The sequence below is a fragment of the Trachypithecus francoisi genome, unplaced genomic scaffold (assembly GCF_009764315.1).
Source record: "Trachypithecus francoisi isolate TF-2019V2 unplaced genomic scaffold, Tfra_2.0 Lachesis_group7, whole genome shotgun sequence".
Classification (NCBI taxonomy): Eukaryota; Metazoa; Chordata; class Mammalia; order Primates; family Cercopithecidae; genus Trachypithecus; species Trachypithecus francoisi.
This window is the reverse complement of record NW_022681472.1, coordinates 8661292-8672250: the sequence shown is the minus strand read 5'-3', so window position 1 is coordinate 8672250 and position 10959 is coordinate 8661292. Positions and strand designations below refer to the sequence as shown.

The following is a 10959-nucleotide window of genomic DNA, read 5'->3' as shown; positions in this document are numbered from 1 at the left end:
CTAGTTGAAAAGAGAAGGTATCAAAGACAGCAGAGCTTAGTGAGAAACAGCTGGCTGAGAGCAGGCAGGACGGATTATATAGCTGGCAAGTGACCGCTTCACTGAGCCGACTTCAGTTTGCGGGAGTGGCTGTAGGTGGTCACAGCGGTGAGTGGGTGCAAAGCTCTTATGTTTCTAATCCCACAGTGTGCTCAGTATTGTATTGTCCTTTTTCTGTGTGCATCTAGGCTCTCCCCTCTCGCTGGTAGGTGCTGGAGGGCAGGACCCATAACTACTTATCGCCTGGCCCAAAGTAGCTGCTTGATAGGAGTTTTCAGAATGAATAAAGATATAGACAACATTGTTTATTATAAACGATGATAAGTTCAGCTTAGCAGGACTGGCTATTAAAGAATAATGAAATAGAACAGGTTCAGGCAGAGAGGTGTGAAGAGAAAACTACAGTGTGTCGGGCTAAAGGAGAAGCACAGTCTGCATGGACAGCAGTCAAATCTGCAAGGTGACCCATTTCACTTCCTACCATCCTTAGCGTTTCTCTCTTTCACCAACTCTGGTCTTGTATTTTTTTTTTTGCTGGCCATGTTTTATTTGTTCTTTTTCTTCAAATAGGATAACTGAAGATACAGATAGTATGCAATAAAATAAAATAGATGAAACAAATTCTAAGAGACTGCAATGCCACATGTTACATTTAACCTAATTTTATTCACGCTTGTCTTGGGATGGGGAATAGATCATTCAATAAAAACATACAGTAAAAACAAAATACCTTATCATGTACAACTTTTAAACTACAATAATGATATACCTTAATTACTTCCATGCACACAAATCATTAGGCTTTTTTTTTTTTTAAATAAACAAGACTTCTAGGAACATTTTATAATAAAGCAGTTCCTAATTTTTCTTGGTAGATAGACGAAGCACCTACAAAATACAAATTCCTATACACAGTGAGCACATGACTTAAAATGAACACTTAAGTAAATTAAGTACGTGGACAGCCTTAGGATAAGCTGACATTATATATTAAGCTAGGTAGGCAACAAACCATAGTGCCAAATTGAAGAAGTGTATTTGCAAATAAATTTTTTAAGCCAAATTAATTTTTATAATTAAATACAGAAAATATACTGATACGCTAAAATAAATAAGATGTGATGTATTAACACTTCACTGTAAAGAATGCATACCAGAACATTTATAAAGAGCGAGTGAGTCTTATTAAGAATAGTTTACTGCAATAAATGCTGGCTAAATAGAAGTGTGTATTGTGAAGCACTGGGTGGTATATGTTTTGCTACATACTCTTCTTACCTTGAGGTAGATAACACATGTGCACCAAATTCAGCATTCATTTTCAATTGCTGCTGGTATCATGTCTTTTAAGAAATGTGTACAGTATGAAAAACTTGAAAACACTCATGAGTGAAAAATATTTTTGGAAAGAAAATAGATATTTTCATGCAATTATGTAGAGTCTCGCTGTGTAAATTTCAAGGCCAGGTTTGTTTCCTGTAAAACAGATCATCATTTTATGAGAGAATGTTCTTTACTTGTCTTAGCGCATTTCTTGTGTTGCATTATTTTGCTTTATTCTTTAATTTTGTGTGCAAACGACACGCCAGTTAAAATGAAAACCATCTCACATGTAGAAGAAAAGTCTACATTTTAAAAACCAATAATAAAATAAACCAACTAATAAAATCCTTACTAAATGACACCATTTGATTCAAGTAAAAAGTGACTTAAACACTAGTTATAAAAAAAAGACAAAATGCTTTTCATGAAAAATACAAAGACAAATGTCTGCTGAGTGTTTTAGTTCAGATGTTTCAGAATGCTGCTGTAAGTTTGATGAGGAATTTGGGGGGAAGATTTTATAGCAGAAGGTGTTCATGTGGCCTGTATTGACTTAAGTGGTGACCCAATTGGACTGTGAAACTGCGGGATGCCTGTGGACTCAAGCTGCTTGTTAGAGAGGAACTCCCCACTGTTGTTCAGAAATCCTTCCTCATTTCCTCTCTCCCCAAGCTTCCCATCCTCTACTGGCTCAGTCGCTAGCATTTCAGGATCTTCTTTCCTGCTAAAGAACTTGTCCAAGTAACTGGTGCAAGTGTTTTCTTTCTCAACTTGTTCATCCTTCCTTACCTCACAAAACTGATTTATGAAAAAACAGTCGTCCCCACCACTCACAAACTGGTTGTCACAAGAAGGTTGGTACAAGGCTTCTAACTGAGCCAGATTTGCCATTCCTTTTTCCTGTTCTTCTTGGTTTACTGACTTTGATATCAAACTTTTCAATTCTAGTTGGGACACTGAGCTATTCAAGTCATTTAATTTATCAACAACATCAGTAGGCTCATGTTGGGAACTAAGTTGAATGGTTACTGCAATAAAGGAATCAAAGTCAAACCCCTGATTCTTTTCTTTTTCTTTTCCAGCCAATTGCTTTGATGCTTCCTCTAGTGCTATCTGGGCTTTAACCAATCAATTCCTTTCACATTTTGTCTTGCCTTTCTAATCAGATTTTTTTAGTTGCTTTGTTCTTTCCAGTTGGAAAGACCTATGATAAGCCTGGGTTCATAGTAATGGTTAACTCAACTCTCTCCAAACTAAGTTATCTAAATATGATGATGACCTCGTTTTGTAGTTACAAACATGGCTACACTCCAGATCACAGTATTTGTCTTCATGATTATCTGGCTCATAAGGCTCAGTAGAGTAATTGGTATCAAAAGCAGGAGCCTCCAGATACTTTTCCCAATCTCCACATATTTTCAGGGATCAAATTGTACTTCTTCATCAGTGACATAAGACAGAGATCTTGGATTAAGCTGAACTTCATCAATATCAAAGTTGTTGTGTATAGGCCAATCATGCTCTGAAAACTGACAATCATGGTACCTTTCCCAGTTATAAACGTGACTGTGAGTTTCATCCGTAACCAAAACATCATCAACTTTATCTTCAATATGAAAACGATGACTTGAAATTAGCTCATCCATTGGAAAAGAATATATGCTCATGTAAGGATGGGAGAGCACTTCTGCTGTTAACTGATCCATGGGGCTGAATGTCAAAATTTGTTTCAGGAAACCCAGTGCTTCTCAAGTAATTCCTGGAAGCAGCTGAGTTAAAGGTTTGTGTGGCTCAGTCATGTCACTTCTAATGTAAACTGGAATTATGCTAAGAAGCTCCTGACGATCTTCCTCATGTGCAGCAAGAACAGATTCTAAAATCAGCAGCATCTGTTCAAGTTCATGTGCACCTGCAAAAAGTATTTTACCAATCAGCATTTCGAAAAGATGCAGCCTGCAGCCCACATGTCAATGGCTTCAGTATAATTATTATGAGAAGGTAAATGATGTGGAGATCTGTATCATTTAGTATTCAATCCTTCAGAAAGATGATGCTTATGGGAATAATGAGGATCCATGATCCGTGCAAGACCAAAGTCACATATCTTCAGCACCAGGTTTTCAGTATTAATGAAAAGAATAGCTGGTTTGAGATCTCGGTGCAGTACGTTTGCAGAGTGAATATACTTGAGCCCCCGTAGCAGCTGATACACGAACAGCCTGGCATGCTCTTCCAGTACAGGGCCCTGCTCCAGCACATTAGCCAAGTCTGTCTCCATGTACTCCTGAGCAATGTAAACACTGTTCAGCTCCGTAAGAGAGCCCACATCATCTGTTAATTGGCTTCTGCTGGGACCAAGAATTTCAAACACTTTCACAGTGTTATCATGGTCAATTCTTCTAATAATTTTGATTTCATGTAGAGCATGTTGACACTCTGGGGATCAGTAAGGACAATTTTCTTGATGGCCACTCTTTTGTCACAGTCATTGTCTACAGCAGAAAAAACCAAGCCATTGCCTCCACAACCCGCTGGTTTTAAGTCCATATACCCAGAACCCAGATCAAAACCATGAATGTTCATGAAACTTTCAAATTTCTCTGCCATTTTGAAACCCTAACTCTTGCCTTTTCCTTTCAAATTGTTGAACTTGTGTAAACAAGGAAACTGGCATCAAAAGGAAAGATTTTTCAAAAAGGGAGAAGAAAAATAATTATGCTTCCACAGCAAGATGGTTTCTTGATGTTCACTGCATATGCCAAACAGGCCTGTTGAGTTCCCCTTAGACTTAAAGCTCAAAAAACTCTACTCCTATCGAGAATTAAAAAGATTGCAGTACTCATAGTTCAAGAAAGGGGCAGCAACTCTGCAGACGTTTAAAGAAAACACCCAAGAAACTCAAACGGAATGAAATGACATATTATACACTCATATTACTGTGCTAAATGATTTGACATTTAACAAACATGTGAATAAATATGCACACAACAGGCTTCTATGAACATTCTCCTCACTAGTTCTGAGCAATGTCGTTCTAAGGAGCTGGTAGGCACCATTTCCGTTTTGCTTCTTTGCTTCCTTTGTTGCCGTGTATTTCAACAGGAAGCCCTGGCAGCTGTTGCTTAACAGAAGATGTCTTTTGTTAGTGATCAGGTGGCTCCAGCTCAGCACACTCACAGTCAAAGCTACCGTCCATCTTACTTTGATACAACAGGACTTCTCGACTCCTCGAGAGAATGCGGGGCGGGCGGACAGCCCCCAGTGTCGGCTCAGGTCTCCAGGCTCTCGCTTTGCCGCAGTTGCCGCCGTGTAACCGTGACCTGACTCTGGTCTTTTTAAAATGTATGTGCTTTGGTGGGCAGGGGAGAATTGCGTGGGGTGGAAGTAGACTGTCTGTATCCGTGGGGAGCTTTGGTTGATGTTTCCAGAACCAACCCAGGCTAGAAGACTTTATGTTTGTGCTGCGGGTGGAAATCAGAAACCAGGAAATTGCATCAACTAAATTCCGTAGTGGAATGGCACTGCTTCCGTGAGGGAAAGTCTGTCTCGGTAGATTTAATTTCACAATCCGTCTTTAGTGAAGGTGATACTGATGGATCATTTCTGTATGCTGGTCTTTGCACGTATTGCCTCATGAACACACACAATAACCTTATAAGATTATATTATGGATACGAATACCAGCTCAGAGATATTAGGAAATTTGTTCAAGGTCAAAGAGTGTAGAAAATTCAAGCCCAAGTTGTTCTAAAGGTGGTTGTGTTGGGAAGGAGGGTGGGATGTGCTTTCACTTGAAATACTGACTTTGACTCTAAAGGACAACAGTTGAATTTAATTGATGAGAAATATAAGAATTTCACTCTGTAAATAATACTGGGGCTCACTTCACTAGTAGAGAGGGAATAAATTATCTACCTTTTAGAGGTGGATGATTAGCCTCAGGGTATTGGGCTGCTCTTTAGCTAATTACTTTGCTGATGTATTAAATGGCTATTGATTCTAAAAGGTGAGCAGTTCATTTCCTACAGACAATCAGGTCAAACATAATTTCTGTAATAATAATAATAATTATGAAATGTACCTTCATGCTAGAAAGGGAGCTGTCACAGGTGTCATCTGAAGCTGCAGGAAGGTGAAGAAGTACAAGAGGGAAATCATCAACAAGAATGAACTGAACATGAATCCTTAATGGAAACCTAGCTACCCATTAAACAGCAGAGGTAATTGAGCTGTTTAATGGATATTTTAATTTTTACAGGCTATGAGATTGTAGTTTGAAAAATTATCTTTTGAAATAATAATGTGCACAGAATTGATATACTGAGTTACCATAGAAATCACCTTCAGTACTATTAACACTGCTAATCATGTTGCTTCAGCCTTAATGTGTTTCATAAGTATAAATGCTTCCTAGCAGCTACATAAATCTATCTTACTTTATAATTTAAGACTACTCTTTTTTTCTGATTCTTTGATAAATTTAATTCCCTGAAAAACATCCAGCTTATAAATTTAAACAAACATAAAACAAAACTCGTATTTTCTGGTAGCAAATATCGGTCTAGAATTTTATTACTTGGGTTTCATTTTTCATATTTTTTTCTGTCACCTTACATCTCTAGAGTCAACTTGAAGTCATTACTCCGTTTGTCCATGCATTCATCTATCCATCCATGATCCATCTTCCATCCATCCATCCATGCAACCATCCATCCATCCACGATCATCCATGATCCATCCATCCATCCATCCATCCATCCATCCATCCATGCATCCACCCACCCATCCATGCATCCGTCCATCCATCCACCCACACAACCATCCATCCATCCATCCAACCATCCATCCATGCATCCATTCATGAGCCACCATCCATCCATCCAACCATCCATCCATGCATCCATCCATGCATTTATCCTTCTAGCCATCTTTTAACTCATTACATAAATTAAGCATCAATTACATGCAAGGCTTTGTGCTATACAGGCACTCTGGAGCTTATACAAATAAATTACACAATATGCCTCCTATAATCGAGTTTGCAATCCAGCAAGAAAAACTAGACCCAAATGTACATTGTGTATATAAGAAAGTTTTTGGTAAATAGTTGAAGAGTATGCATGTAATAATGGTATTGGAGAAAGAAATCACTTCTGGATAGAGGCTGATATTTCTTCTTAGATATCTCATAGGCAATAGGCAACACAAACTGTATATTTTTCAAACTAAATTCACTAATTCTTCCTTCACCTACCACTGAATTTTCCCATCATCTGCATTCCCCATACTCAGTGGTTTCAGCTGCTACCCACTTAAATTAGAAACTAGAAATAATAGAGTCATCCTTGATTCAGATTTCTACTGTACCTGAATTAATCACCAAGTGTCAAATATTTTGCTTTCTAAAATGTTCTCGGATCAATTTTTTTCTTGCCATACTTAGCACAACTATCTTGATAGAAACCTTCATGAGTTTACCCATTAGATTATTGCAATAGTTTATCAACTAGTTTTTCTGCCTCTTATCTTGTGCCTTGCAAAATCTTCTCTCACATAACAGCTGGTGTGATATGTTTAGACAAAATCTGAAGTCCCTTGATCAAAAGTCTTCGATGGTTTCCTATAGCTGGCACCTTCCCTACTATGTCGCGTGCAAAGCCAACCTCAACCTGTCCTCTGTATTTCTCTAGCCTCATCTTCTTACTCAAGAGCTAGGCTTTAGGATCTCTGAACTATATTTTTTTTCTTTTTGAAAATTATTTTAGAGCTTCCATGATGAGTTGGAGGGACTATTTTCAAATCACTACAAATATTTCATAATTAATATCTGGTTGTTTTCTAACCGGTTGAGTAATTTGTTGCACAATAAGCCACCTCACATCTTTCAGCAAGAAATACACTAAATTTGAATAGTAAATTACAGAATGAATTAGGACAAAATTCAAATTTGCTTTAAATATTTCTTTGGAGGAGGAGACACCACACTTCTACTCAATGAAGAGAAACATTTTTACAGTGCAGAGGTCTTTTATTTTCATTTAAACACTTAATATGCCATGAATGCATAGGGAATAGCTTCCTCAGCTCAGGCTCCTTCCCACTGGTTCTCACACAGTGCGTGTATCTGGGTGGAGCAGGCTAGCGCTTCAGCTGAACCCAGGTACTTTTCTCTTTTGCTTGTTTCTTTTTCTGATCATGTTCCTTTAGGCATTTCAGGAAGCTATCTCGGCTCTTAGAGTGCTTTATGTGCTCAATACGCACTTTAATTCTCTTGGCAAGAATCTTGCCCTTAACTTGTTTGTTACAACAATGCCAACAGCATGCTGGGCAACACAGCAGACTCTCTGTTTTGCCATGGTAACATTTGTGGGGCATTCCTTTTTGAACAATACCCCTTCCCTTGATATCTACAATACCACCTCTCTTACAGATTTTCATAAATATGGTCAAAGAAACAACTCCTTTTTTTTTTTGAGATGGAGTCTCACTCTGTCACCCAGGCTAGAGTACAGTGGTATGATCTTGACTCACTGCAACCTATGCCTCCTGGGTTCAAGCAATTCTCCTGCCTCAGCCTCCTGAGTAGTTGGGACTATAGGCACATGCCACCACATCTGGCTAATTTTTTGTATTTTAGTAGAGATGGGGTTTCACCATGTTGCCCAGGCTGGTCGCGAACTCCTGAGCTCAGGCAATCCGCCCGCTTTGGCCTCCCAAAGTGCTGGGATTACAGGCATGAGCCACCGCGCCCAGCCAACTCCATGTCATCTAAAAGGCCTAGAGAACACCTGTCAGGTGTCTCTCCTCTTTCCCTTTGTGTTAGTCATTTTGGTGAATTACTGGAAGATGGTGGTTTTCCAGCTGAAAGGCCAGTTTTTGCTTTTAATTAGACAAGGTCTTGCTTTCTCACCCAGGCTGGAGTGTAGTGGTACCATCGCAGCTCAGTGGAGCCTCAAACTGCTGGACTCAAGTGATCTTCCCACCTCGGCCTCCCAAGGTAGCTGGGACCACAGGCGTGTACCACCACACACAGTGAATTCTGGAAGTTTTTGGAGAGTAGGGGGGGTCTCACTATGCTGCCCAGGCTAGTCCTGAACTCCTGGCCTCAAGCAATCCTCTTGTTTCAGCCTCCCAAAGTGCTGAGATGACAGGTGTGAGCCACCATGCCTGGCCTAGTTCTGTTTATACAACTGCTGTTTCTAGGTTCTCTGCCTTGTACATCATTCTCAAATACATTTCTACAATGGTTTCACCTATCTGATTCCCGTATATCCTTTGAGTCTCAACTCAAGAGTCAACGTTCTGTAAGAAGCCTTTCCTAATCTGACAAAACTGAGGGAGTAGGAGCCCCTGCTTCTGTGCTTCTGTTTTATCCCATGTATCCCTATTATGCCCTCAAAAAAGATAAAGACTTCTCTCAGAAACATCTGGGCAAACATGGCAGAATGAAAATGGATTACAGAATCTCTGTCATTTAGCACCTGGTAAAATGATCAAAAATTGTAAAATAAACCCCAAAGGCTCAGACTCCCTAAACTGTCTTCCTTCCTGCCCCCAAATTTACCACCACAAGTCAAACAATGAACAAAATCTAACTCCACTGACTTCAGAATGTGATGAACAGGGGAAGGAAGAAGGTCCTTCCAAGGGAGGGTCACTTAAGTCCAGCAGTTCCAGGCTGCAGTGAGCCATGACGGCATCACTGCTTCCCAGTCTGGGTGAAAGAGTGAGACCTTGTCTAATTAAAAACAAAGACAAAAAACCCCAGAACAACTGTAGTTGTTCCCGAGATCCCAAAGCCGAGCCCTTGAGTGAGGAGATGAGGCTAGAGAAATACAGACGATGGGTCAAGGTTGGCCTTGCACACACCATGCTAGGGAAGGTGCTGGCTACAGGAAACCATTGAAGACTTTTCATCAAGGGACTCCAGATTTTATTTAAATAGATTACACCAGCTGTTGCATCAAAGACAGATTTGCAAGACACAAGATGAGAGGCAAAAAAACTGTTGCAGCAATCAAATGGTAACTCATGAAGATTTCTACTAACGTAGTTGTACCAAGCATGGAGAGAAAGGGATAAATCTGACAACATTTTAGAAAGTAAAATATTTGACACTTGGTGATTAATTCAGGAAGGTATAGTAGAAATCTGAATCAAGGATTATTCTATTGTTTCTAGTTTCTACTTTAAGTGGGGAGCAGGTGAAACCACTGAGCCTAGGGAATGCGGATGATGAGAGTTTAGTGGCAGGTGGAGGAAGAATTAGTGAAGTTAGTCTGAAAAAGGAAGGAGTAGAGGGCATTGCTAATAATCCCGTCCTGGGGAACTGCTTCCTAGGAGTATCTTGACTAAGATCCAGGAGCAGGCTGGCTGATGAGGGGGATGAGGCTTCATGCACTGATGATAGCCAGTGAAAGAGAAACATGAAACCTGGGACCCAGTCTAGGACAGTATCTGAGAGCACAGATTTTGAAGTCAGACAGCTTCTACCTCTAGTTATGTGATGTTGGGCACAACACCTAACTTCTCAGTGACTCAGCTTCCTCATCTGTAAAATGGGGATGAAAACAGCTCCCACCTCAAAGTGAAGCTGTAAGGGTTAAAACTGGTAAATATATTGAAGGTGATTACAACAGCATGTGTATGTAGTACCCCTAGGTAAGGGTCTGCTACTCCTATCCCAAACTCAGGATAAAAGTGAACTACGTGGGCATCGTTGTTTTTGCTCTCTTCTGTTTGGTGGGCAGGAGAAATGTTTGGAGAAATGGGAGAAGCACATTCTCAGGCCCTTCCCTGAGTTGGGGGAATGATCCACCGTCTGCTGTTATCCTCTGAAGAGAGAGTAGAGCCCAGGCGTCCTCACAGAGCCTGCCCTGGGCCTCTGCTGGGCTTCCCCATCTCCTCTCCTGTGTCTTCAGGTTAGAGGAAAGTGTGTACAGCTAGATCTTCCTAGGCTTCAAACTCTAGTGCTGAGGGGGAGAACAAAGTGATGCCTCCCACACTTTATATCAGCAAGCAGAGTCTGGTCATGAGCACCCTGCCCAGGAGGAGCACCACGAGACAAGTTCTGAAAGTGAAGAAAAATGCACCGGGACAGTGAGGGGTCAGCATATCATGTGGAAAATCTGAAAACAGGGGCAATTCCACTCTAGTAATTTACACTATAGAAAACCCTGGAAAGCTGACATTCAGTAAGGTAAGGCCTGAAAGAAAAGCTGATAAGGGCTGAGCGCAGTGGCTCGTGCCTGTAATCTGAGCCCTTTGAAAGGTGGAGGAGGGCAGATAATGAGGTCAAGAGATCAAGACCATCCTGGCCAACATGGTGAAACCTCATCTCTACTAAAAATACAAAAATTAACTGGGCATGGTGGCATGCGCATGTAGTCCCAGCTACTCGGGAGGCTGAGGCAGGAGAATTGCTTGAACCTGGGAGGTGGAGGTTGCAGCAGTGAGCTGAGATCACACCACTGCACCCCCAGCCTGGGCGACAGAGAGAGACTCTGTCTCAAAAAGAAAAAGAAAAAAAAAGAAAGAGAGAAAAGAAAAGATGATAAAACTGGGACAAATATAACAGAACTAAAGAAAGAGGTTAAG

At 40.5% G+C, this 10959-nt stretch overlaps 1 pseudogene; it reads right to left on the bottom strand.

The window, feature by feature from the left end:
* Positions 1–1821: 1821 nt before the first annotated feature.
* Positions 1822–3969, bottom strand: LOC117079407 (annotated as a pseudogene).
* Between the last annotated feature and the right edge of the window lie 6990 nt (positions 3970–10959).